This window comes from Pleurodeles waltl, chromosome 2_1, assembly GCF_031143425.1.
Source record: "Pleurodeles waltl isolate 20211129_DDA chromosome 2_1, aPleWal1.hap1.20221129, whole genome shotgun sequence".
Taxonomy (NCBI): Eukaryota; Metazoa; Chordata; class Amphibia; order Caudata; family Salamandridae; genus Pleurodeles; species Pleurodeles waltl.
Window position 1 is genome coordinate 705,661,575 of NC_090438.1, and position 25,762 is coordinate 705,687,336.

Below are 25,762 nucleotides of genomic sequence, written 5' to 3' on the forward strand. Positions count from 1 at the left end.
CCTTTACCCCCTCCACCCACCCCCCCAGCCACTAGCAAAGTCCGTCGCTCATCATGCTCTTCTTCAGAATCACAGCTTGAGAACATCTCAGTCCTTAAAAGAAGTATGTTTCTCAACCGCAAGAAAACCCCTCTTTAAAAACATATTCACAATCAACTACGTCTTTGGCAGCACGCCTGGCTCCCATGTTACAAGATTTTGAAGTTGATAACAGGGATGAAAGTGACCACAGACCCTTGTGGGCAATCGTGCAGTTGGTTTCATCAGATTCCCATTCGCTTTCTGCACTTGGTGACCTGAACGGGCGAAGAGTGCAAAAGCTTCTCCGCAGACATCAAATGGTCCAGCAGTCTCCGTGACAAACTACTACTCTGGGTAGAAAGCTGAAAGGCTGCTAAGACAATGTTAAGCGTAACAAGTCTTTGGGCACTGGGAGGAACTTATAGCAGACTTACATCAGTGGTTGGCAAATGACCAATGGTCTATTCTGGATAAACTCCCCTTGACTTCCTCCCACGCTCTTAGACACTCCAAGAAGCTAGCACACAGCAAACGTGCTCTTAGCAGAGCACTGGCCGCCAGAAGAAGACACAATAAAGCAGCAGATGGACTCTCTATTATTGTACTCAGGGCGGCACACAAGCTGAAAATCTGGCAGCACAAAAGAAAACATATTGAAGCAGAATAGAGTCTTTACTTTAATAAAGGAGAAAGGGGGGGCGTGGCCTGACAAGATGGCTGATGGGACATGAATCCCCGAGCTCTCCCCCAGTACGGAGTTTTTTACTCTCTAAATCCTGGTTAATCCTAACACCCAGCGCACCCTGTTATGGGCATGGAAGGCGTAGACATCAGGAAATCCAGCGCCCCCAGAACAGATCCGACTGGAGCCGCGGAAAACAAAAAAGGGCCTACAGCGGCCATGGCGGGCCATGACAGTTTCTTCCGACAATTGGTGCCTGGAGACCAAGGGAGATGAGCTGAAGGCTGCCACCCTCCCGGAGCTCTGATGGCTCTAGGAGTCGGACTGCGGGGGAGCCGGCGATGCGGAGAGTCGAAGGTCGGAGCAGAGCCTTTGAACGGCTGCCGATGGAAGGGACTCTTTCTACCCGTAGCGGACCCCCTTGAAAGGTGAAGCCTGGCGGCAGAGGATCGGGGAGGCGATGTGTGGGAGACCCAGGGTGAAAAAAGGGAACAGGCCGGAGCTGCGGGATTGGAAAGACAGGGCGGCTCATGCCGCTGGAATCAATATAACACCCCAAAACAGCCTACACAGCGGCTCACAGAACAGACGGGGAAGTAGATGGGAACCCTTCCGGGAGGGACACGACGGAGCCCACAAGAGTGGATTTGATGCAGGCCATTCAGGGACTCTGATCAGCACTGAACACCAGATAGACACTGTGTCTATTGATGTAAACTTGCTGAGGGCGGAGCAACGCAAAGTCTCAGACAAAGTCACCACAGCGGAAACCAACATAGGGACCCCTCCAGGGGGAAATGGCCATACTGATGAGGCAGATGACCACAGTAAGCGCCGAAGTGGCCGAACTTGGCAGGAGGGCGGAAGATGCAGAAGGACGCTCCCGCCGCAGCAATATTCAGGTGCTGGGGTTCCCGGAAAAGACAGAGGGGGGCCTCAGCAGAGCCATTCATGGAGGACTGGATTAGATCGTCCCTGAAACCTCGTGGCCTTTCGGAGATCTTGGTCACTGACAGGGTGCATAAGGCCCTGGTCCTCCCTCCCCCACCAGGGGCCCCTCCGAGAGACTGTACCCTGAGAGCGGCCCACGAACAGCAAGTACCACAGTATGGAAACTGCATTATCGCCTTATTCCCAGATAATACTAAACAGGTGCAGGAAAAGCACAAACTTTTCTTGGCAGCAAAACACAAGCTACAGGCCATGGGACTGATGTATATGTTGTTATATTCTGCCAAATTGAAAGTCAAACATAACGGCAAAGCACGCTTTTTTGATAAGCCACAGGATGTTTGGGAATACCTCGAAATCGGGGTCCCGGAGACCGCAGGCCAGGGTAGAGAGAGATCCGATGATGGAAGAGAACATGGGATAATCGACCACACAGAGCACCTACAAACACCGGCAGAGAGAACCTGGAGCAAAAATCTTTGACTTCTCACAGAATTCATATAGGAGAAGATGGCACTATGCAATTGTCACAATCGATCTCCCCGGAGAGAGATGACTAGTCCCCGGAGCGGGCGTCCACGGGAGAGATCGTCTCACACAGTCTGCGCCCCGGCCCAGAGATTGCTTTTGATACAGCACCACGCCAGAAAGCCCTACAGGAAGGCTGAGGAACATTAAACCAGAGAGGAAAAATTGCTTTTATCTGTTTGGAGCTTTGGGGCGTCATATGTGCGGGAATTAACTTTTGGTCTGCAAGCTGACTCAATAAAGTGACTATCACTAGGCTTTCTGAGACATATGCCATCAATGCAAAGATACTTTGAAATAGCATAATGAGCTTATCACATTCTTCACCCCATTATAGTAATCAGATAGCTGGGTGACTATGGGATAAAAGAGGATGGAAGCTGGGGGAGTAGTAACCGTGAGGGAACAGGTCCCGGTTGGACCGGCAGGGGGAGTGCCAACGTCCAGAAACAATGCTGGGTTGGCTCTGACTGATCTATGTTAATGCTACGGTTGTCCATGGGAGGGGGGAGGGTCTTTGGAAGTTGTGGATTCAGTTTTATATGTTTAACACATTGGTTATTTGCACAATATGGTCATGTCAGCCTGGGGACACCCTCATAGAGAGGACACTTAAAATATAAAGCACAATGGTAGTCCGAAACACTTATAAAAACCTCTCACTTGGAATATGAGAGGACTTGGCAATGCTACAAAATGATATATGGTGATATCATTGCTTAGCGCCTGGGGTGGGGTAAGTATAGCTTGCCTTCAGAAAACCCATATGGCAGGCACTGAAACTGGCCAAAAAATGGAGGGGACAAAACTACTATGCTACTTTTTGATAGCCCCGGGGTTCCCTTTGCTTTGCACTTTATGGAGGCAGATATAGAGGGCAGATACATCCTGCTTAGGGGGCATTGGATAGCCAGCAATTGGAGATACTAAATTCATACGCCCCAGATCCAGACAATCCCTCATTCTACCTCACATTAGCCAGTGAACTGTCTACGCACATGGGGACTGATACTTTTTGGATGGGGGATTTTAATTGTATTACAGACGGGGATATGTATAGATCCTCCCCGCCAGCCCCCAAACAGGGCCCCAAGCCACGAATGACTACAAGTTTGAAAACAACAGTGTCACAACTTGGGTTCTGGAGGGACACACACCCGGCCCTCAGGGAATATACTTGTTAAACCGAATACCCATGGCACATTTATTAGGCTTGATTGTATACTGCTCACCCAACATACCACCCCCAAGGTACAGAATGTATCCCATATTACACAATACTTATCAGACCACACCCTGGTGACGTGTGTTTCAACGGGGCTGTGGGTCCCGAACCCTGTATAGCTGGAGATTCCCATCAGAGATTCATCAGGATCCGGTGGGAAGAGACACGATTGCACAATCACTGGCAAAATATATGGAACATAATTGGATGTCCACACAAAGGCGGGCAACAGAGTGGGAGGCATGTAAGACGGTTCTCCGGGGAGGATGCAGGGGCTTACCTGTGGAGTGCGGAGGGCATTACAGGCAGAACGAATTCACAGGGAGGAAGCACTGGCAGCGTGCCAGTAAAGCCCAGTGCAGGTGCGACATAGTCAGGGAGAGGAAACAAATTATGAGGCAACTGACTGAAACCAGAGATAGACTTGAACAGTACACTTTAAAATCATATCGACAAGTCCTACATCAAGAGGGCAAAATATTGGGGAGGCTCCTGGCACGGATCCTCTGACGGGAGCAACCACACTCCTTAGTACTTCATCTCACAAACCCCGTGGGGGTGGAGGGGTGGGGAGGACCCAGCGCGATATAGTCACAGTCTTACAGTCTTAGGGGATCATCTTGAGAGAGTATATGATAACCTGGGGGACCCAGATCCAGAAAGTTTCATGGCATACCTAACTAGAGCGCTACTCCCTTGACTGAGTGAGATGGGGGTACAGGGGATGGAATCTGACCTTACACTTGAAGAGGTTAAAAAGTGGCTATTCAATCTCGGTAAAAGTCCGGGCAGTGATGGCTTTACGGCCGAGCTCTATCAGACATTTGAGACTGCACTCGCTCCATGGCTCTTAGACGTCTATAACAGGCTAACTGCTAATATATTACCAGATTCGATGCACGAAGGCCTCATTGCTATGATCCCCAAGCTGGGGATAGCCTCATCCGACCCAGCGTCCTACTGCCCATCACTATGATTAACCTGGTTGTAAAGATCCTATGTAACATCCTTGCCATACGGCTGGCCTCAGAGGTCACCCACCTGGTGCATCCGCACCAATGTGGTTTTATACCAGGACGGAATAGGACTATGAACACCCATAGACTTATCAATGTCCTCCGTGAGGTCGAAGATAGGGAGGAGGAACTGGCACTGGTCTAAGTAGATATTTCTAAGGCGTTTGATACCGTCCACTAGGATTATCACCTGGGGGTTCTTGCCACCATGGGGTTTGGGCCACAATTCCAAGAGTGGGTCTAAATTCTCTACACGGAACCTTCAGCTAGGGTCAGAAGCAGTGGGGGGGGAGGTGTAGGAGGAGACACTGCCCGACATACTGAAGATACGGAGGGATACACAACAGGGGTGTCCCTTGTTGCCCTTGCTTTTTGCGATGACTCTGGAGCCATTGATGCAGAGACTTAGGCGCAACATGGAGGGATGGGGCATTCCAGTGGGTAGGACATGCTACCTGTTGTCACTGTATGCAGATGATACACTCATTTACCTGAAAGACCCAAGAATCATGGTGACCCATACCATTAAGCGCCACAATCACCTCAACATCGAGAGAGTACTCTCAGGCTTAGAAGGGTCACTGCATTTTTGGAACACTCTCCCATTATTGATAATGGGGTGTGAGGTGGTCGCAAAAATTTTATTTTTGCCTCAATGCTTATGTACGTTACAGAATTCGCTCAACACACTTCCTCGCTCAGTTCTGAGGCGTCTGCATTCCCGGCTGAAGTCCCTGGTATGGGTGGAGGTCCGTAGCAGAGTGAAACAGGAAACCCTCCAACTCCCACTGATTGAGGGGGGATTGGTATTACCCAACTTTGATTACTACTACTTAGCCTCCCAGTTACAACACGCAGTGCTCTGGTTAGCAGAGGGTGACAATTGGAGGAAAATCGTTCTTAGAGCCGACTTGCGACGTAAAAAGCTATCACAGCTACTACACACTGGGGGTAGAGGGGAACATGCACTCCCATACATAATACAACATTCAGCAACACTGTGGATGCAGGCGGTGATGGTGGTCTTACACCGAGCACCATTTGCTCTGGACTTTAGTTTTTGGGATCTTCCAGCTTTTCGACACTAGACCTCTACAGTAGACGTTCAACCTTGGCAAGAGTGTGGGTGCTCAACACTTGCAGACCTATATCCCAATGACACCTTTGTATCCTTTGAGACAGCACAGCACACATTTAGGTTGAATGTGGGACAGTTCTTAACATATGCCATTGGGGGGGGGAGGAGGGGGTGTGAAACTGGAATGGACCCCCATTAAGTGTCTACTGGGGGATATTAAAAAATACAGAAAGGTAATGGCTAGCTCTAGTGTTGGCCAAGCGTTGGGTGGCGAATGTTTGGATGAACACGCAGGGACCCAGTATATAAGGATGGCTCAAGGATGTCAAGGAATGGGCAGTGGCAGAAGAAATACGGCTACGACAGGTCATAAGGGTCGAACACCTTGAGGAAGACACACAAACATGGCAGGAGATACTTACATGAATTGAGGATGTTGAAGAACCCGCGCATGATGTGTCTATGGGCCCTCTGGGATAGAAGGTGTGCAAGCTATGTTATAAGGAAAAGTACTTACACCACCGCAGGGAACGCAATGTCTTTATGTACGATGCAAACGCAATGTAACTCTTGCGTTTGTTTTGGGGACTACTTCTGGGATGGATAGTCATGAAGGAGGCAGGGGGTACTGGCCTATATGTGCAAACTTGATAATGGTACAATGTTCAGAACGTACTGAGAGCGGAATAAAATAAATAGTAACGTTAAAAAAATAAAAAAAAAAGTAGAAAAGCCACTCCCACCTGGGGCGGTACCTCAACCAGCTAGGCAACCAAGGACAGCCCAAGGTGAATAGTGTGGTAGAAACCTTCTGGTTCAGCGACGTTGAAAAGCTATATACAATTGATTAGAAGGTGGAAGTAGCCCCTTTTCCTGCTCCTGAGGTCTTGGCTCTTCAGCCTCAGCAGAGGGCACTCATCACTGAAGGAGCTGTTAGAGAAGCACTTAAGACAATCGGGTCTGATGGTGTTCACAGTCCCAATGGGATTCCATCAGCAGTCTACAAAATGGCTCAAGACCTCAGGGTGGCCACCCTCATGCCACGTTTTAACTACACATATGACTCAGCTATGATTCCATTCATTCTCCTGCAGGGGCTCCATCCTTTTACTTACTCACAGAAAGGGCAAGTGTTTAAATCCATTTAACTATCGACTGATAGCACTTCTGGACATCGAAGCCAATGCATATGCACGCATTCTTTTGAAGGACCTAGAATTATGGCTTAAGTAATACGGTATTCTTCCATTATTTCAATCTGGTTTAGGCTACAATGTTCCACAACTGATAACATCACAGCACTGGCGTAACTAGTCTCCCAGATGGTTAGGAAGAAGTGCCCCCCTTTGTTATGCTGCTGTTTTGCTGCTTCATCGATTACAGCACAGCCTTCGATATGGTGGATCATGGCAGGCTTTAGGGGAAGCTATAGTGTGGGGAATTCCACCCCAGCTCCTTAACAAGCCCTAACACAGTCACCACCAGAGTACCAACCTGCAACAGGCTCAAACAGGGTTGTGTACTGGCTCCTCTCCTTTTCAATATTTATACAACCGACTTGGGCAGTGCCCTGAAAGGAGCCAGCTTATTAACCCCAATGTTGGAACACGTGTGCTTGTCCATCCTGCAGTACGTAGAGGATACCATAATTATGGACCACACTGAAGTCGGGATGCAGAGGGCTCGGAATTCATTCTAGAGCTACAACCAGGTGAACAACCCGCAGTTGAATCCGAGTAAAATTAAGATTGCTGTATTTGGCAAGTAAACCCATAAAAAACAATCACACTGGCAGCTAGGAGGTCTACAGATTTCAACAGCTTCCGCCTACAACTACCTCTGAGTGTGGCTCTCTGAAAGGGCCACATCAAGCGCTCATCCAAGGCATCTTAAAATTAAATCTCACAGGGTTATCAATTTACTGAAGCGCCTAAATTTCCGTTTACACAGCCCTACTAGTAAGCCCATGCTGACTGTGTTAAAAGCTAGGTTGATCCTGGCTCTTAACTACAGCCTTTTGGCTTCCCGGATGCCCTCAACAAGGTTTTACGGGGCGCCAAGAGGAAGGTGTACAAGAAAGTCATGCTTGTCCCTCGGCACGCCAGAAAAGCTGGGCTGAGACTGGAGCTGGGAAGCCCTGACCTTGCATATCTGGGGAATATTCTAAAGTGATATGTGAGCGTCTGTCGAGCTCCCGAGACCATGCTCAAAGAACAGCTTAAGGTGATTTTTGAGAAGCCAGGCTCCCCATAGGAAGCTTGATTGCAAAGGCTTGCAGTTGTTTTAAGCTCAAGGCCGACATGCTGCACCCTCAAGAAATTACCTGTTCAGTCTGGAAACTGGTCATGAACAGGCAGGCAAAATTGTCTCTTTTGAGCAGGACTTTGAAAGTCTTCATTCCAGCACCCTGACCAAGGCCCTGGACGCATCCCACTCCCTGGGGAAAGCACAGCCTTATTTTTGACAAGCTCTCCAAGTCCAGACCCATAGTAAAATACTTCACATGAGGTTAACCTCATTACCAATGGTGTATTTTAATCCGAGCTGGGGTTGTGGAGGGGAAACAGTTGTATGTAGATTCTGTATTTATCATAACAAATCATGGTATCACCTGTTATGCTGCTGTCCCAATTTTGCTGAGGCGAGACGTTGCCTGCTTGTTTCTCTGTTTCACTCTATGGGTGTGAGGCATTGAAGGGAGGTAACGGACCTGTGCATTATGGAAATATCCCCCATTTCCCTAGCTGAACTTGAGAAATGTATGCACATTATCCAACAATCACTCACTAAAATTGTTAATGATAGCTTTTAACTTAATTATTTCATGTTCGATGTCCTGCTAACCAGACGTACTAACTTTAAGGGTTGCACACCGTGTATAGTTTGCTCAGGTGTTCTCTTGCACAGTGGGCTGACACTATTTTACAGCTATTTTTAACGCCTGTGATGTTTACTACTTCTTTTTAAGTTTTAAGAATGATTAGTCCCTTGAAGCTGCTAAATTGTAGTTTTTAATATTAATATGAGCGGGCTGAACTAATTATTTTATGTGTTAATGCGATGCACTGCTATTTACATGTAATGAATTTAATTAACCAAATCCAAACCAAATAAATTAAATAAATGAAGTAAAGCATCAGCCATCCGAAAGGCCTGTGGTCAGTTTGAAAAAGGAAATGAGAACTAAACAGGTATGTCATCAACTTCTTCAGGGACCAGACCACAGTAAAGGCTTCCCTCTCAATGGCACTCTCAGTGGTGCTCTCTGGAGGAGTAACTTCCTGCTAATGAAAGCAACAAGTTTGTCAAGGCAATCATCATTGTTTTTGGACAGGCCGCTCCTATCCCATGTTCATCAGTTTGCACTATCAACTGCTTTCAATAATATAGAGCTTTTAGAATGGGTGCCAAGCACACTGCTTCCTTCAGAGTGTCAAAAGCCTTTTGACAGCTCACTGTCCAGTTTACTTTCTTTGGCATCTTTTTGGAGGTCAATTTTGTGAGGGGTGCCAGAAAGGTACCATTCCCCTTCACAAATCTCCTGAAATAACCAGTCAAGCCAAGTAATGTCCTGACTTGGGTCTGGGCAGTTGGAGCTTCCCAGTCCAGAACTGTCTGGCTCTTGGGTTGTAGTGGTTGAACTTGGTCTCCACCTACCAGGTGGTCCAAGTATACAACCTTGCCCTGCCCTATCTGGCACTTGCGTGGCTGAAAGCAAAGACTGCATTTCGCAAAGCTTCAAGAACTTTGCCAAGGTATATCAGGTGATCCTGCATATCAAGATTTGCTGAGATATGAAGATATCAAGATATGCTGCACTAAAAGCTTCCAACCCAGCAAAGACTTTATTCATCAATCTTTGAAAGGTGGCAGGGGCATTCTCTAAACCAAATGGAACTGGTAATGTCCTTCTGGGGTCAAGAACGCTGATCTTTCTTTTGCTCCAGGGGTCAGACCAATCTGCCAGTACCCTGATGTCAAATCAAAGATACTGAGAAATGTGGCTGCCCCTAACCTGTCAATCAATTAATCTGCTCTTGGAATAAGGTGAGGATCTGTCTTGGTGACAGCATTAAGACCTCTGTAGCCCACACAAAACCTCACCTCTGGTAGACCACTCTTGGAATGGGGTTTAGGGACTGAGTCCATTGAGCTGGCCCAGTGACTATTAGAGGGCTCAATTACCCCTAAATCCAGCATCTTGCTTACTTCAGCTCTGATGCTAACCTTCATTTGGTCAGACTGTATATTTTGCTTTTGACAGGCAGATGGCCACCAGTGTCCACATCTAAGACACACCTGTTAGTCTGGCCAGAGGTGAGGGAAAAGAGCACAGCGTAATGCTGTAGGACTTGCCTGTGGTCAGCTTGCTGCTGGGCAGCGAGGGTGTCAGAAATGACCACTTCATCAACTGACCTATCTGTGGGGCTGTGGGAGAGGTCGTCAGGGAGAGGCTCACTGTCTTCTTCCTGATCCTCATCAGTGACCATCAGCATGGCCACATCAGCCATGTCATGGAAGAGATGGTGGTTCACAAGGATGACCCAGTGAGGGTTCCTGCGAGTGCCAAGGTCAGCCAGGTAGGTGACCGCACTTTTCTTTTTAAGGCTAGGGTAAGGGCTGCTCCATTTGTCCTTGAGTGCCCGGAGAGCCACAGGTTCAAGTACCCACATCTTTTAACCTGGTTGAAACTCTACCATGGGAGCCTTTTGGTCATACTAGAGCTTGAGTGCTTGGCTTTTTGAATCCTTTTTCCTGTACTCAGCTCTCCGTGAACGTAGGCCAAGCACATAGTCTACAATGCCTTGCTTGGGCTCTTTGAGGGGTCTCTCCCAGCCTTTCCTAACTAGACACAGTGGTCCCCTTACAGGATGACCAAACAGAAGTTCAAATGGGTAAGTACCTACTCCCTTCTGTGGCACTTCATTGTAGGCAAAAAACAAGGATGGTAAACAGGATATCCCATCTCCTTTTGTGGTTTTCATGGAGAACTGCAATCATTCCTTTCATGGTTTTGTTGACTCTCTCAACTAAACCATTTGCTTGTGAGTTATGTGGGGTAGTGAGCTTATAAATCACTCCACATTCATTCCATGCTTCCTTGAGGTACACAGACATGTCTGAAACCACCTCCTTAGGGAAGCCCACATTAGTAAGAATACTGACTAGGGCCCTAGCAACTGCAGGAGCAGTGGTAGACCTACAAGGTATTACTTCAGGGTACCTGCTGACATGATTAACTACCACCAGTATAAATCTGTTCCCTGATTCTGCTGAAGGGTTTAAGGGGCCAACAACATCAACCCCTACCATTTCAAAGGAAACCCCAGCCAGTGGGAGTGGAATTTAGGGGTGGTCTCCTGTCTTGCTACTGGCTTGACAGATGACAAAAGAGTTACAAAACTCCTTCACTTTTTGGGACCTACCTGACCAGTAGAAGTGAGTTACCAACCTATTCCAAGTTTTGGTCTGGCCAAGATGTCCAGCTAAGGGGATGACATGAGCCAACATGAGTGGGAACTCTCTACACATATGAGGCACTACCACTCTCCTAGTGGCACCAGGTTTGGGGCCACTGGCCTCAAAATACAAGAGTCCCTCCTCCCACTGACATATCCATTTTCTTGGTCAACAGCTTGCCGTCTCAGGTTCTCAAGAGTGGGACAGGTCCTCTGTCCCTGGCACAGCTCTTCCCTAGAGGGTCCCACTGGGCCTAGGAGATCTACTGTTTAAGGCCCAAGTTCCTTGGGAGCAGTTTCCTCCTCAAGGGCTGGCAGGCCTTCTCCCTGAGGAGAGGGGACCTGAACTTGGGGCTGTTCAGAAGCTGGCTTACCTGACTTCCTGCCTTTTCTCTAGGAGGGCTGTGCCGCTATTCCAGGCTCCAGCACCTCTTTTTCACCCTGGGCTTTGCATTGTGCTCTGGGTTTCACATACCACATACAGGTATACCCAGCACAGCTGCATGGGTCTTTCTTTCAACCTCAGCCCATACTGAGGACTCCAGATCATTTCCTAGCAGGCAGGCTACAGGAATTGCAGAGGATACCACCACCTGTTTCTGGCCAGTACCCCCCTCCCCCCCACTCTAAGACACCACTGCCGTGGGATGGACTTTAGCTTGGTTGTCAGCATTGATATCAGTTTTTCAGTCCCCATGGTGACACTAGCACCTATATCCCTCAGTGCTTCAACTATGGTCTCATTAAAATGAGGCTGTTGTCTGTACTTCTCCAGATTACTGGGTCAGACAGCTACATCCACCCCACCCTACCCTACCCTCAGAGACTAAAGTTGCTTCTGTGAGCTCTCTGACATGGTCAGGGCCCACCTGGGATCCTGTCTGGAGACTTACCACTGCAGCAGGAGGTGCTTGTGCACACAGGGAATTCTTTTTGGGACAGACAGGGCTTCCAGTACGGTGCCCATTGGTTTTGCAATCAAAGCACCAAGCTTTCTTAGGGTCACAGTTCTTACTCTAGGACCCACCCTTGCTCTGTGTCTTATCTTGGGACCCACCCTCCAAAACAGGTTTTTGGAGGCCTTTAGAAGACTCTGTTTTTATCCTTAGACTGGTCACCATCTTTCCCTGGGGGCAGCACAGCAACCTTTTTTATTTTGGTCACCCCCACCATGAGTTGTCTTGGATACCCTCGTCTTGACCCAGAGGTCTGGCTTCTTTCCCAATTATTGGGGAGAAATTAGATCTAGGTCTACAAGGTACTGATGCAATTGTTCAGAAACACAGTTACTTAACAGATGCTTGTTCATAATAAGATTATAAAGCCCATCATAATCTTGCACCTGGTTCCCTTTTAACAGCCACCAAGTGCTTTGACTGAGAAGTTGACAAAATCTACCCAGGGTTGACTAGATGTTTTTCTAGGTTTCCTGAACCTGATCCTGTACTCCTCAGTTGTGATTCCAACACTCTCAATCAGGGTATCCATCATTCGGTTATAGGACTCAGCATCTGCTCTAGTCAGTGTCAGCAGTCTATCCCCGCACTTCCCTGAAAACAGCGTCTGAGTAGAGAGCCCCAATACTCCTGACAGTGTTTCCTCAAGGTACAAGCTCTCTCAATGGCAGTGAACCATTAGGTGATATCATCACCCTCTGAATATTTGGGGACAATCCCTTTGGGGATCTTAGGGTCAAAAGCTTCTTCTTTCTCCCTATTTAAATTTTTGCTGCCACCAGAGATAAGTTCTAGGCCCATCGCAGCTCCTTTTCTATAGCTAGGAGTTTAGAATCTAACATAGTCCTCTTAGCTAGTTTCTGAAGTTCAGCATCTTTACTGTCTCCATCTACTGTGGTACTTTCAGAAGTGCCTCCAGTGGTGTTACTGTCAGAAGAGTTGAGGGAGAAGTCATCATCCTCTTCCACCTCCTCATTCTCTGTAGGGGCTCCTTTACTTGCCATGACTATATCATTCTCTGTAAGAAGCTGTTGCAGATGTGTTTTGTGGGTTTAGAGCCCATGGTATGTTTCCATGCTTGGCTGAGGGCCTTAAGTTGGGCCAAAGTGAGTCTTGGTAGGGGCCCAGGTTGAACTTCTGGGATGTACCTGCTTCCTCGGTTGTGGTTTTAAAGTATCCAGGACCTTATCAGACTTTAAAAAAATATATGAGAGATACGAGTGCACTTTAAAATGTATTAATACAAGATGTTTGATACCAGACATTCCTATGTTCAGTGAAGCTGGGGAACTCGTAGTGACCAGTGTCCAGCACATACATTTAAAATAGCTTCCCTGTTCCCTCTCTATGACTAAGAATCGACAAAGGCATAGCAGGGGTGTAGGAAAATGGCTCCCTGTTGCAGTTACCCCCACTTTTTGCCTGATATTGATGTTGACTTGACTGAGAAGTGTTCTGGGACCCTGCTAACCAGGCCCCAGCACCAGTGTTCTTTCACTAAGTTTCCACTGTTGGCACACCCCTGGCACACAGATAAGTCCCTTGTAAAAGGTACCAGTGGTACCAAGGGCCCTGTGACCAGGCAAGGTCTCTAAGGGCTGCAGCACATGTTGTGCCACACTTAGAGACCCCTCACCTAACACATGCACACTGCCATTCCAGATTGTGTGTGTTGGTGGGGAGAAAAAGGCAAAGTTGACATGGCATCCCCCTCAGGGTGCCATGCACACAAAATACTACCTGCGGCATAGGTAAGTCACCCCTCTAGCAGGCCTTACAGCCCTAAGGCAGGGTGCACTATATCACAGGTGAGGGCATAGCTGCATGAGCAATATGCCCCTACAGTGTCTAAGTCCATTCTTAGACATTGTAAGTACAGTGTGACCATATTAAGTATATGGTCTGGGAGTATGTCAAAAATGAACTCCACAGCTCCATAATGGCTACACTGAATACTGGGAAGTTTGGTATCAAACTTCTCTGAATAATAAACCCACACTGATGCCAGTGTTGGATTTATTAGAAAATGCACACACACATCTTAGAGATGCCCCCTGTATTTTACCCAATCCTTCAGTGCAGGACTGGTCTGTGCCAGCCTGCTGCTGAGAGACGAGTTTGTCACCCCCTGGGGCGACAGCCTTTGTGCTCTCTGAGGCCAGAAACAAAGCCTGCACTGGGTGAAGGTGCTTAACACCTCCCCCCTGCAGGAACTGTAACACCTAGCAGTGAGCCTCAAAGGCTCAGGCTTTGTGTTACAATGCCCCAGGGCACTCCAGCTAGTGGAGATGCCCACCCCCTGGACACAGCCCCCACTTTTGGCGGCAAGTCCAGGGGAGATAATGAGAAAAAGAAGGAGGAGTCACCCACCAGTCAGGACAGCCCCTAAGGTGCCCTGAGCTGAGGTGACCCCTGCCTTTAGAAATCCTCCATCTTGGTTTTGGAGGATTCCCCCAATAGCGTGAGACTTCTCACTCTGCACCCGATGCCCCCAGCTCGTGATCCAGAGAACAAACACCACAGGGAGGACTCCCCGGCGACTCAAGCCCGTGAGTAACCAGAGACGACCCGCCTGAGCCCCCACAGCGATGCCTGCAGAGAGAATCCAGAGGCTCCCCCTGATCACACCTGCCTGTAACAAGGGACCCGATGCCTGGAACCAGCACTACACCCGCAGCCCCCAGGACCTGAAGGAACCTAACTTCAATGCAGGAGTGACCCCCCCAGGCGACCGTCTGCCTAGCCCAGGTGGTGGCTGTCCCAAGAAGCCCCCCCCTGTGCCTGCCTGCACCGCTAGAGTGACCCCCGGGTCCCTCCATTGATTGCTACCTGAAACCCGACGCCTGCTTTGCGCACTGCACCCTGCCACCCCTGTGCCGCTGAGGGTGTGTTTTGTCTGCCTACTTGTGTGTCCCCCCCCCCCAGTGCTCTATAAAACCCCTCTGATCTGCCCCCGAGGACGCAGGTACTTACCTGCTGGCAGACTGGAACCGGAGCACCCCTGTTCTCCATAGGGGCCTATGTGTTTTGGGCACCTCTTTGACCTCTGCACCTGACCGGCCCTGAGCTGCTGGTGTGGTAACTTTGGGGTTGTCTTGAACCCCCCAACGGTGGGCTGCCTATGCCCCAGAACTGAGACTTGTAAGTGTTTTACTTACCTCCTACTCTAACCTTTACTTACCTCCCCTAGGAACTGTTGATTTTTGCACTGTGTCCACTTTGAAAATAGCTTATTGCCATTTTTACAAAGACTGTATATGATATTGCTTTTATTCAAAGTTCCTAAAGTATCTAAGTGAAGTACCTTACATTTAAAGTGTTTACTGTAAATCTTGAACCTGTGGTTCTTAAAATAAACTAAGAAATGAAAATGTCACTTACCCAGTGTACATCTGTTCGTGGCATCAGTCGCTGGAGATTCACATGTTCTGCATAGCTCGCCATCTGGTGTTGGGTCGGAGTGTTACAAGTTGTTTTTCTTCAAAGAAGTCTTTCGAGTCACGGGACCGAGTGACTCCTCCTTCTGTCTCCATTGCGCATGGGCGTCGACTCCATCTTCGATTGTTTTCCCCGCAGAGGGTGAGGTAGGAGTTGTGTTGTAATAATAGTGCCCATGCAATGGAGTGACTAAGTATGTACCTATTTAAGGCTAAAATAATATATATATAAATATACAAAGTTGAAGCTAACTTCCGAATTGCTACAGGCTCCCGGGGAGGTGGGTGGGCACATGTGAATCTCCAGCGACTGATGCCACGAACAGATGTACACTGGGTAAGTGACATTTTCAGTTCGATGGCATCTGTCGCTGTAGATACACATGTTCTGCATAGACTAGTAAGTAGTTATCTCCCCAAAAGCGGTGGTTCAGCCTGTAGGAATGGAAGTGGTTTGAAATAACGTTCTTAACACGGCTTGACCTACTGTGGCTTGCTGTGCGGATAGCACGTCTACACAGTAGTGCTTGGTGAACGTGTGTGGCGTAGACCATGTGGCTGCCTTACATATTTCTTGCATTGGGATGTTTCCTAGAAAGGCCATGGTAGCACCTTTTTTTCTGGTTGAGTGTGCCCTTGGTGTAATGGGCAGTTGTCGTTTTGCTTTAAGGTAGCAGATTTGGATGCATTTAACTATCCATCTGGCTATACCTTGTTTTGATATTGGGTTTCCTGCATGAGGTTTTTGGAATGCAATAAATAGTTGTTTAGTCTTTCTGATGTTTTTCGTTCTGTCAATGTAGTACATTAATGCTCTTTTGACATCTAATGTATGTAGTGCCCTCTCAGCTACGGAATCTGGCTGTGGGAAGAACACTGGTAGTTCCACTGTTTGATTTAGGTGGAACGGTGAAATAACCTTTGGTAAAAATTTAGGATTAGTCCTTAGGACGACTTTATTTTTGTGTAGTTGTATAAAAGGTTCTTGTATTGTAAACGCCTGAATTTCGCTTACTCTTCTTAGAGATGTAATGGCGATGAGAAATGCAACCTTCCAGGTGAGGAACTGTATCTCGCAAGAGTGCATGGGTTCAAAAGGTGGACCCATGAGTCTTGTTAAGACAACATTTAAGTTCCATGAAGGAACAGGTGGTGTTCTTGGTGGTATAATTCTTTTAAGCCCTTCCATGAATGCTTTAATGACTGGTATCCTATATAGGGAAGTTGAATAGGTAGTCTGCAGGTATGCAGATATTGCCGCAAGGTGTATTTTAATGGAAGAGAAGGCTAGGCTAGATTTCTGTAAGTGAAGCAAGTAACCCACTACATCCTTTGGAGTTGCGTGTATAGGTTGGATCTGATTATGATGGCAGTAGCAGACAAACCTCTTCCATTTACTTGCATAGCAATGCCTAGTGGACGGCCTTCTGGCTTGCTTTATGACTTCCATACATTCTTGGGTAAGTTGTAAGTGTCCGAATTCTAGGATTTTCAGGAGCCAGATTGCTAGATTCAGCGATGCTGGATCTGGATGTCTGATCTGTTGGTTGTGTTGTGTTAACAGATCCGGCCTGTTGGGCAATTTGATGTGGGGTACTACTGATAGGTCTAGCAGTGTTGTGTACCAGGGTTGCCTTGCCCAAGTTGGTGCTATTAAAATGAGTTTGAGTTTGTTTTGACTCAATTTGTTTACCGGGAGAGGAGGAAAAGCGTAGGCAAATATCCCTGACCAGTTCATCCATAGGGCATTGCCTTGGGACTGCCTGTGTGGGTATCTGGATGCGAAGTTTTGGCATTTTGCGTTCTCTCTTGTTGCAAACAAGTCTATTTGAGGTGTTCCCCAGAGTCTGAAGTAAGTGTTTAGAACTTGGGGGTGAATTTCCCATTCGTGGACTTGTTGGTGATCTCGAGAGAGATTGTCTGCAAGTTGATTCTGGATCCCTGGAATAAACTGCGCTATTAGGCGAATGTGGTTGTGAATTGCCCATCGCCATATTTTCTGTGCTAGAAGACTCAACTGCGTTGAGTGTGTCCCCCCCTGTTTGTTTAGATAATACATAGTTGTCATGTTGTCTGTTTTGACAAGAATGTATTTGTGAGTTATAATTGGTTGGAAAGCCTGCAATGCGTGAAAAACTGCTAGCATTTCTAGGTGATTTATATGCAGTTTTGTTTGATGTACGTTCCATTGTCCTTGTATGCTGTGTTGATCGAGGTGTGCTCCCCACCCTGTCATGGAAGCATCTGTTGTTATTACGTATTGTGGCACTGGGTCTTGGAATGGCCGCCCTTTGTTTAAATTTATACTGTTCCACCATAGAAGCGAGATGTATGTTTGGTGGTCTATCAACACCAGATCTAGAAGGTGACCCTGTGCTTGTGACCATTGTGATGCTAGGCACTGTTGTAAGGGCTTCCTGTGTAGTCTTGCGTTCGGGACAATGGCTATGCATGAAGACATCATGCCTAGGAGTTGTAATATCATCTTTGCTTGTATTGTTTGTGTTGGATACATGCGTTGTATGATCTTGTTGAAATTTTGAATTCTTTGTGGACTTGGAGTGGCTACTCCCTTTGTTGTGTCTATTATGGCTCCCAGGTATTGTTGTATTTTGCACGGCAAAATGTTGGATTTTGCAAAGTTGACGGTGAAACCTAGGTTGTAGAGGGTTTGTATGATTTGATTTGTGTGTTGTAAGCACTTTGTTAGTGAATTGGTTTTGATTAGCCAATCGTCTAGATACGGGAATACATGTATTTGCTGCCTTCTGATGTGTGCAGCCACTACTGCTAGACATTTTGTAAAGACGCTTGGTGCGGTTGTTAAACCAAAAGGCAATACTTTGAATTGGTAATGTATTCCTTTGAATACGAACCGTAGGTATTTTCTGTGAGATGGATGTATTGGTATATGGAAATACGCGTCTTTGAGGTCTAAGGTTGTCATGTAGTCCTGTAGTTTTAGCAATGGTAACACCTCTTGTAGCGTGACCATGTGAAAGTGGTCTGATTTGATGTAGGTGTTTAGTATTCTGAGGTCTAGGATTGGTCTCAGTGTTTTGTCCTTTTTTGGTATTAAGAAGTACAGTGAATAGACTCCTGTGTTTGTTTGTGTGTTTGGTACTAATTCGATTGCATTCTTTTGCAATAGTGCTTGAACTTCTATTTCCAGAAGGTCGGAATGTTGTTTTGACAATTTCTGTGCTTTTGGTGGTATGTTTGGAGGGAATTGTAGGAATTCTATGCAATAACCATGTTGGATAATTGCTAAGACCCAAGTGTCTGTAGTTATTTCCTCCCATGCTTTGTAATAATGACCTATTCTTCCCCCCACTGGTGTTGTGTGGAGGGGGTGAGTGACATCTGAGTCACTGCTTGGTTGTAGGGGTTTTGGGGCTTTGAAATTTTCCTCTATTCCTAGGGAATTGCCCTCCTCTGTATTGGCCCCGAAAGCCTCCCCTGTACTGTCCCTGGTAGCTGGACGGTGTTGCCTGCGAGGTGCTGGCTTGTGTGGCCTGACCCCGAAACCCCCCTCTAAAGGGTGTCTTGCGGAAGGTGCTGTAGGTTCCTCTGCTCTGCGGGGAGTAGAGTGCGCCCATGGCTTTAGCAGTGTCAGTGTCTTTTTTAAGTTTTTCGATTGCCGTGTCCACTTCTGGTCCGAACAGTTGTTTTTCGTTGAATGGCATATTGAGCACTGCCTGCTGTATCTCTGGTTTGAACCCAGACGTTCTTAGCCATGCGTGCCTTCTAATGGTCACAGATGTATTAATTGTTCTTGCAGCTGTGTCTGCTGCGTCCATAGAAGATCGTATCTGGTTATTTGATATGTTCTGTCCTTCCTCAACCACCTGCTTTGCCCTTTTTTGAAGTTCCTTGGGTAGATGCTCGATGAGGTGTTGCATCTCATCCCAATGGGCTCTGTCATAGCGCGCAAGTAGTGCTTGAGAGTTAGCGATGCGCCACTGGTTTGCAGCTTGTACTGCGACCCTTTTCCCAGCTGCATCGAACTTGCGGCTCTCTTTATCTGGGGGTGGTGCGTCCCCAGATGTGTGGGAGTTGGCTCTTTTCCGAGCTGCTCCCACTACGACGGAATCTGGTGGTAGCTGTGTGGTGATGAAAACAGGGTCTGTAGGAGGTGCTTTATATTTCTTTTCCACCCTTGGCGTTATTGCCCTACTTTTGACCGGCTCCTTGAAGATTTCCTTTGCGTGCCGAAGCATACCTGGCAGCATAGGCAGGCTTTGGTAGGAGCTGTGGGTGGAGGAGAGGGTGTTGAATAAAAAGTCATCCTCGACTTGTTCTGAGTGGAGGTTTACGTTGTGGAATTGTGCTGCTCTAGCCACCACTTGAGAATATGCTGTGCTGTCTTCAGGTGGTGAGGGCTTTGTTGGATATGCCTCCGGACTGTTGTCCGACACTGGGGCGTCATATAAGTCCCAAGCGTCTTGATCTTGGTCACCTTGGCTCATGGTGGTGTAAGCCGGGGAATGCACTATTTCAAAGTAAGGAATAGTATGCACAGAGTCCAAGGGTTCCCCTTAGAGGTAAGATAGTGGCAAAAAGAGATAATACTAATGCTCTATTTTGTGGTAGTGTGGTCGAGCAGTAGGCTTATCAAAAGAGTAGTGTTAAGCATTTGTTGTGCATACACATAGGCAATAAATGAGGAACACACTCAGAGACAATTCCAGCCAATAGGTTTTTGTATAGAAAAATATATTTTCTTAGTTTATTTTAAGAACCACATGTTCAAATTCTACATGTAATATCTCATTTGAAAGGTATTGCAGGTAAGTACTTTAGGAACTTTGAATAATTACAATAGCATATATACTTTTTACATAAAACACATTTAGCTGTTTTAAAAGTGGACACTGCAATTTTCACAGTTCCCGGGGGAGGTAAAGTAATGTTAGTTTTTGCAGGTAAGTAAACCACCTACGGGGTTAAGATTGGGGTCCAAGGTAGCCCACCGTTGGGGGTTCAGAGCAACCCCAAAGTTACCACACCAGCAGCTCAGGGCCGGTCAGGTGCAGAGTTCAAAGTGGTGCCCAAAACACATAGGCTTCAATGGAGAGAAGGGGGTGCCCCGGTTCCGGTCTGCCAGCAGGTAAGTACCCGCGTCTTCGGAAGGCAGACCAGGGGGGTTTTGTAGGGCGCTGGGGGGGGGGACACAAGTCCACACAAAAAGTACACCCTCAGCAGCGCGGGGCGGCCAGGTGCAGTGTGCAAACAAGCGTCTGGTTTTCAATGGGAGTCAATGGGAGACCAAGGGGTCTCTTCAGTGGTGCAGGCAGGCAAGGGGGGGGGGGTGGCTCCTCGGGGTAGCCACCACCTGGGCAAGGGAGAGGGCCTCCTGGGGGTCACTCCTGCACTGGAGTTCCGATCCTTCAGGTGCTGGGGGCTGCGGGTGCAGGGTCTTTTCCAGCCGTCGGGATTTTAGAGTCAGGCAGTCGCGGTCAGGGGGAGCCTCGGGATTCCCTCTGCAGGCGTCGCTGTGGGGGCTCAGGGGGGGGACAACTTTGGTTACTCACGGTCTTGGAGTCGCCGGAGGGTCCTCCCTGAGGCGTTGGTTCTCCACCAGTCGAGTCGGGGTCGTCGGGTGCAGTGTTGCAAGTCTCACGCTTCTTGCGGGGATTGCAGGGGTCTTTAAATCTGCTCCTCTGAAACAAATTTGCAGTCTTTTTGGAACAGGGCCGCTGTCCTCTGGAGTTTCTTGTTCCTCTTGAAGCAGGGCAGTCCTCTGAGGATTCAGAGGTCGCTGGTCCTGGGGAAAGCGTCGCTGGAGCAGGTTTCTTTAGAAGGCAGGAGACAGGCCGGTAGGACTGGGGCCAAAGCAGTTGGTGTCTTCTTTCTTCTTCTGCAGGGGTTTTTCAGCTCAGCAGTCCTCTTCTTCTGTAAGTTGCAGGAATCTAAATTCTTAGGTTCAGGGAAGCCCTTAAATTCTAAATTTAAGGGCGTGTTTAGGTCTGGGGGGTTAGTAGCCAATGGCTACTAGCCCTGAGGGTGGGTACACCCTCTTTGTGCCTCCTCCCAAGGGGAGGGGGTCACATTCCTATCCCTATTGGGGGAATCCTCCTTCTACAAGATGGAGGATTTCTAAAAGTCAGAGTCACCTCAGCTCAGGACACCTTAGGGGCTGTCCTGACTGGCCAGTGACTCCTCCTTGTTTTTCTCATTATCTCTCCTGGACTTGCCGCCAAAAGTGAGGGCTGTGTCCAGGGGGCGGGCATCTCCACTAGCTGGAGTGCCCTGGGGCATTGTAACACGAAGCTTGAGCCTTTGAAGCTCACTGCTAGGTGTTACAGTTCCTGCAGGGGGGAGGTGTGAAGCACCTCCACCCAGAGCAGGCTTTGTTTCTGTCCTCATAGAGCACAAAGGCTCTCACAGCATGGGGTCAGAAACTCGTCTCTCAGCAGCAGGCTGGCACAGACCAGTCAGTCCTGCACTGAACAATTGGGTAAAATACAGGGGGCATCTCTAAGATACCCTCTGTGTGCATTTTTTTATAAATCCAACACTGGCATCAGTGTGGGTTTATTATTCTGAGAAGTTTGATACCAAACTTCCCAGTATTCAGTGTAGCCATTATGGAGCTGTGGAGTTCGTTTTTGAGAGACTCCCAGCCAATATGCTCTTATGGCTACCCTGCACTTACAATGTCTAAGGTTTTGCTTAGACACTGTAGGGGCATAGTGCTCATGCACCTATGCCCTCACCTGTGGTATAGTGCACCCTGCCTTAGGGCTGTAAGGCCTGTTAGAGGGGTGACTTACCTATGCCATAGGCAGTGTGAGGTTGGCATGGCACCCTGAGGGGAGTGCCATGTCGACTTAGTCATTTTCTCCCCACCAGCACACACAAGCTGGTAAGCAGTGTGTCTATGCTGAGTGAGGGGTCCCTAGGGTGGCATAAGACATGCTGCAGCCCTTAGAGACCTTCCCTGGCATCAGGGCCCTTGGTACCAGGGGTACCAGTTACAAGGGACTTACCTGGATGCCAGGGTTGTGCCAATTGTGGAGACAATGGTACATTTTTAGGTGAAAGAACACTGATGCTGGGGCCTGGTTAGCAGGGTCCCAGCACACTTCTCAGTCAAGTCAGCATCAGTATCAGGCAAAAAGTGGGGGGTAACTGCAACAGGGAGCCATTTCTTTACACACATTGAGAGTGGCCCAGCTGTCCTGTTTGACCCACTTCTGCTGTGCTGACGACAACAGTGAGAGCATCTGACCTCTGAGACCCGACGGCCAAAAATACCTATTCGACCGAGCCCCCCAGCCTGAGTTCACAGCAACCAACGGTGCCTACGTGTTCCAGAAACCATTAAGAGCAGAGATGATAAACCCCAACCCCTATCCCCCCCCCCCCCCCAGGTCTTGGTTTCAGCTGCACTGGTGCCCCAGTCCCTGCCGCTGACTTTTTTTTTTTTTTTTTTTTTTTAATTCCAGGTATCACTTCCCTTTGACAGTAATGGGTACACGAGAAGCACCTCTGCACACATACACCTTCATGGCAGACAGAAGTGAACTGTTGGTGCATTCTTGGACCTTGGCCTCTATTAGCCTCCAGTCCTGAAGTCGACTGTAAGTGACCCTATGCAGTGAATGTTTCTCCTATTACATAATATCACTACATTCAAAACTCATGCCTCAACCTTGCACTATTTTTATTTTTGTGTAGAAACCTAACTCCGAAAGTACTTACTTGATTCCGATGATCTTGGTGTCTATAAATGCATAAAATATGTTTTTTGTATAAATTGGTGTCAGATTTCTTCTTTGAGTGTGTGTCTCTCTTACTGATTCTGTGTGTGCAATGAATGCCTAACACTCCTCTTCAATTAGCCTAAGCTGCTCGAGCACCCTACCACCAAACAGAGCACTTGGGATTATTAAAGAAAGCCCCTGTAAATCAATAAGGGTTGTCTGCACTATTTGCATAGTGTACCCTTTTAGGTGCACTACATAATTTGACAGCTTCCTACATTTGTGTACTACTGTAAATCACATGCTCTGCACACTCCTGCTGTCTAGTGGTGGACATGGAGGTTGCAAATTGTTTTTCTTCCAAGTATAAGTGTCGGCTTTGAGGCAACTAGGGATGCCCCCTCAAAACCCATAATGTCAGGACAAAGACTCCACCTCACATTTGTTTTTCTGCCACAGGGTTCAGATGTACCAGCTCAAGAACTTTTGAGCTGCTATCGACATAATTTCAACTGCAGTGACTGGAATTGTGAGCTTCAGGCTCAAGGATCCAGTTCTGCAAGTGACGCTTCAAATTCGACCGGAATTTGGGATTACCTCTAGGCAGTAGCTCATATGAGAACAACTGGTAGTGGATTAATGAGAAAACACCCTTCCAGTTTTGCTCTAAAGCACCCTTTAAGTTTTCCTCTATGTGCGATTTCAGCCTGCTTACAATACAAAGTCTATACACTACAAGTGGGAGTGGGTGCATTACAAGTTGAAGCATCAAGACCCTAGGCATTGGTTTTCAGAGAGGAATACCTCAAGAGGACTTAGTTGGTAGGAAACACTTTATGATAACTCCCACTGGGACAGCAGGAGTAAAGTTTTAAAGCTCTCGCCTCAGCGAGTTCCGAAGTGGAGGAATCACAGACTTCCTGGGCCTTAGGGCAATCTGCCCCAAGGACAAAGCAACACTGAGGGTTGACCCTGTGGGGTTCAACCTCACTAAAAAAAGGTCTTGTATGGGGGCCAAACACTGCTTTCAGAACTGAGGCCTCGACAGTCTGCTTCAGCCACTGCTTCCAAGCCTGACTGGCACAAACAAAGCTCCAGAAAGCCTGACCCACCACAACCAAGTCATCCCAATCTGAACCAGAAACAATCCAAGCGGTAAAATTAGCCTTGGTCTTCTCCTTTGTCATAAATGTACTTTCCTCTATCAACTTTTAGACGGCAACCAGAGGCAGTTCTCTGAGTGGTGTCACCATTGGTTTCAAAATCGGCACCACAGAAAGATCAGAACAAACAGGACCAGTGTCCTAGCCGGTCCTTCTTCGTTATTACCACTAGGGTTGAAACCTCCAGAATTGCCAAGCCCATAGGAACAGACCCTGACTTGGAAGCTGCAATAGATACAATTGTGCTAATTGGCATTTAATATATTCTCCAAAATCGTCATGTCTGAAGGTGAAATTGCCTCATGAGCCACGTGGCATCACTGGGTGGCACTGGAGATTCCTTGTTGGGGAAATGTTGTTCAGTCCAGTCTAAAGCATAGAAGCAGTATTCATAAAACAAGCAATTTTTATCTATCAGAACTTCAATGGTCCGCCGTTCCATTCATAAAAGGAAAATTAACAAGAAAACTGTAAACTTAAAAATAAGCTAAACATCAAAAACTTTAGGATCCTAGCACGTTCACGTTCTGAGCCCAACTTATAACCTTAAATGTCTTTATCATTCCCTTGTACTACACACTAATATTTTAAGTTAATTTTAAAGCTGATGGCCAGTATTATCCTTCAAGTTGAATTAGGTATTTTGGAAACATTTGGCTTTCTACTGAAAACAATGAGGATGGTTTACGGGATACAGCTAGGGTTTCCTTAGGTTTGATGTACCAGCTTGGTAACCAAAGGATACAGAATATACAGTGAATGACATCTGAAAATTGTCCCAGTCCAGGAGTCAAAAGAAGCACTTAATAGCTGATCACACAAATTCACCACTCAAAGAACAATGCCAACTGCAATAATAATCGTATGTCCAACTAATGCTATTCTTAGTCAATCAGTGTCTGGTTGAAGACACAGCCCAGTTTACTTAAATTCCGAAACCAGTAAAGAGACCATCTATATGTTGACACTTAGAAAAAGGCAGGTTATTTCCCATTATCTATCTTGTGGGTGCTCTGCAGGCACGTCCTAACATCGGCTCTAATGAGGCAACTAAAAATGTAAGATCGTACATGAAGCCAGAAAAATATATATATTTGCAAACCAATAGTATCCAAACTGAAGGCATCTGAAAATTCAAAAAAGGTATGCAGCATTTAAAATCCATTCCAAAAATTCAAACATATGGAAAAGGTTGCACTTTGCAAATTTGTGCAATTTGTCACTGTCCATTATTAATGTTTTCTTTAGCAATTTTTCCTGGTATTAAGCTCACAAAGCTTGAGACATTTCAGTTTTAAACATAATATTAAAAACTTTACTGGTCAGGGTATGTTCAACTAACTTGCAGTGTAAAATCACATCAATAGAAAATAAAACAATACAAGCCTAGGTGCTTTAATATTATGAGGTATGGCAATTAAACCAGCAAAAGTGCATTTAAATGGAGCACAATAGTATAAGGAGGCATGGTTGGGGCATCTTTAGCACATACACAATTCCATTATTTGCTGAGATAAATATCAGCGAGAGGGGAAAC

The 25,762-nt window shown here is 47.2% G+C and overlaps 1 protein-coding gene across 2 annotated transcripts in view; it reads right to left on the minus strand.

Moving 5' to 3' along the window:
• The window catches only part of PAK1IP1 (PAK1 interacting protein 1), a 192,375-nt gene that overhangs the window by 51,997 nt on the left and 114,616 nt on the right, over nucleotides 1-25,762 (minus strand). The window lies entirely within an intron of this gene.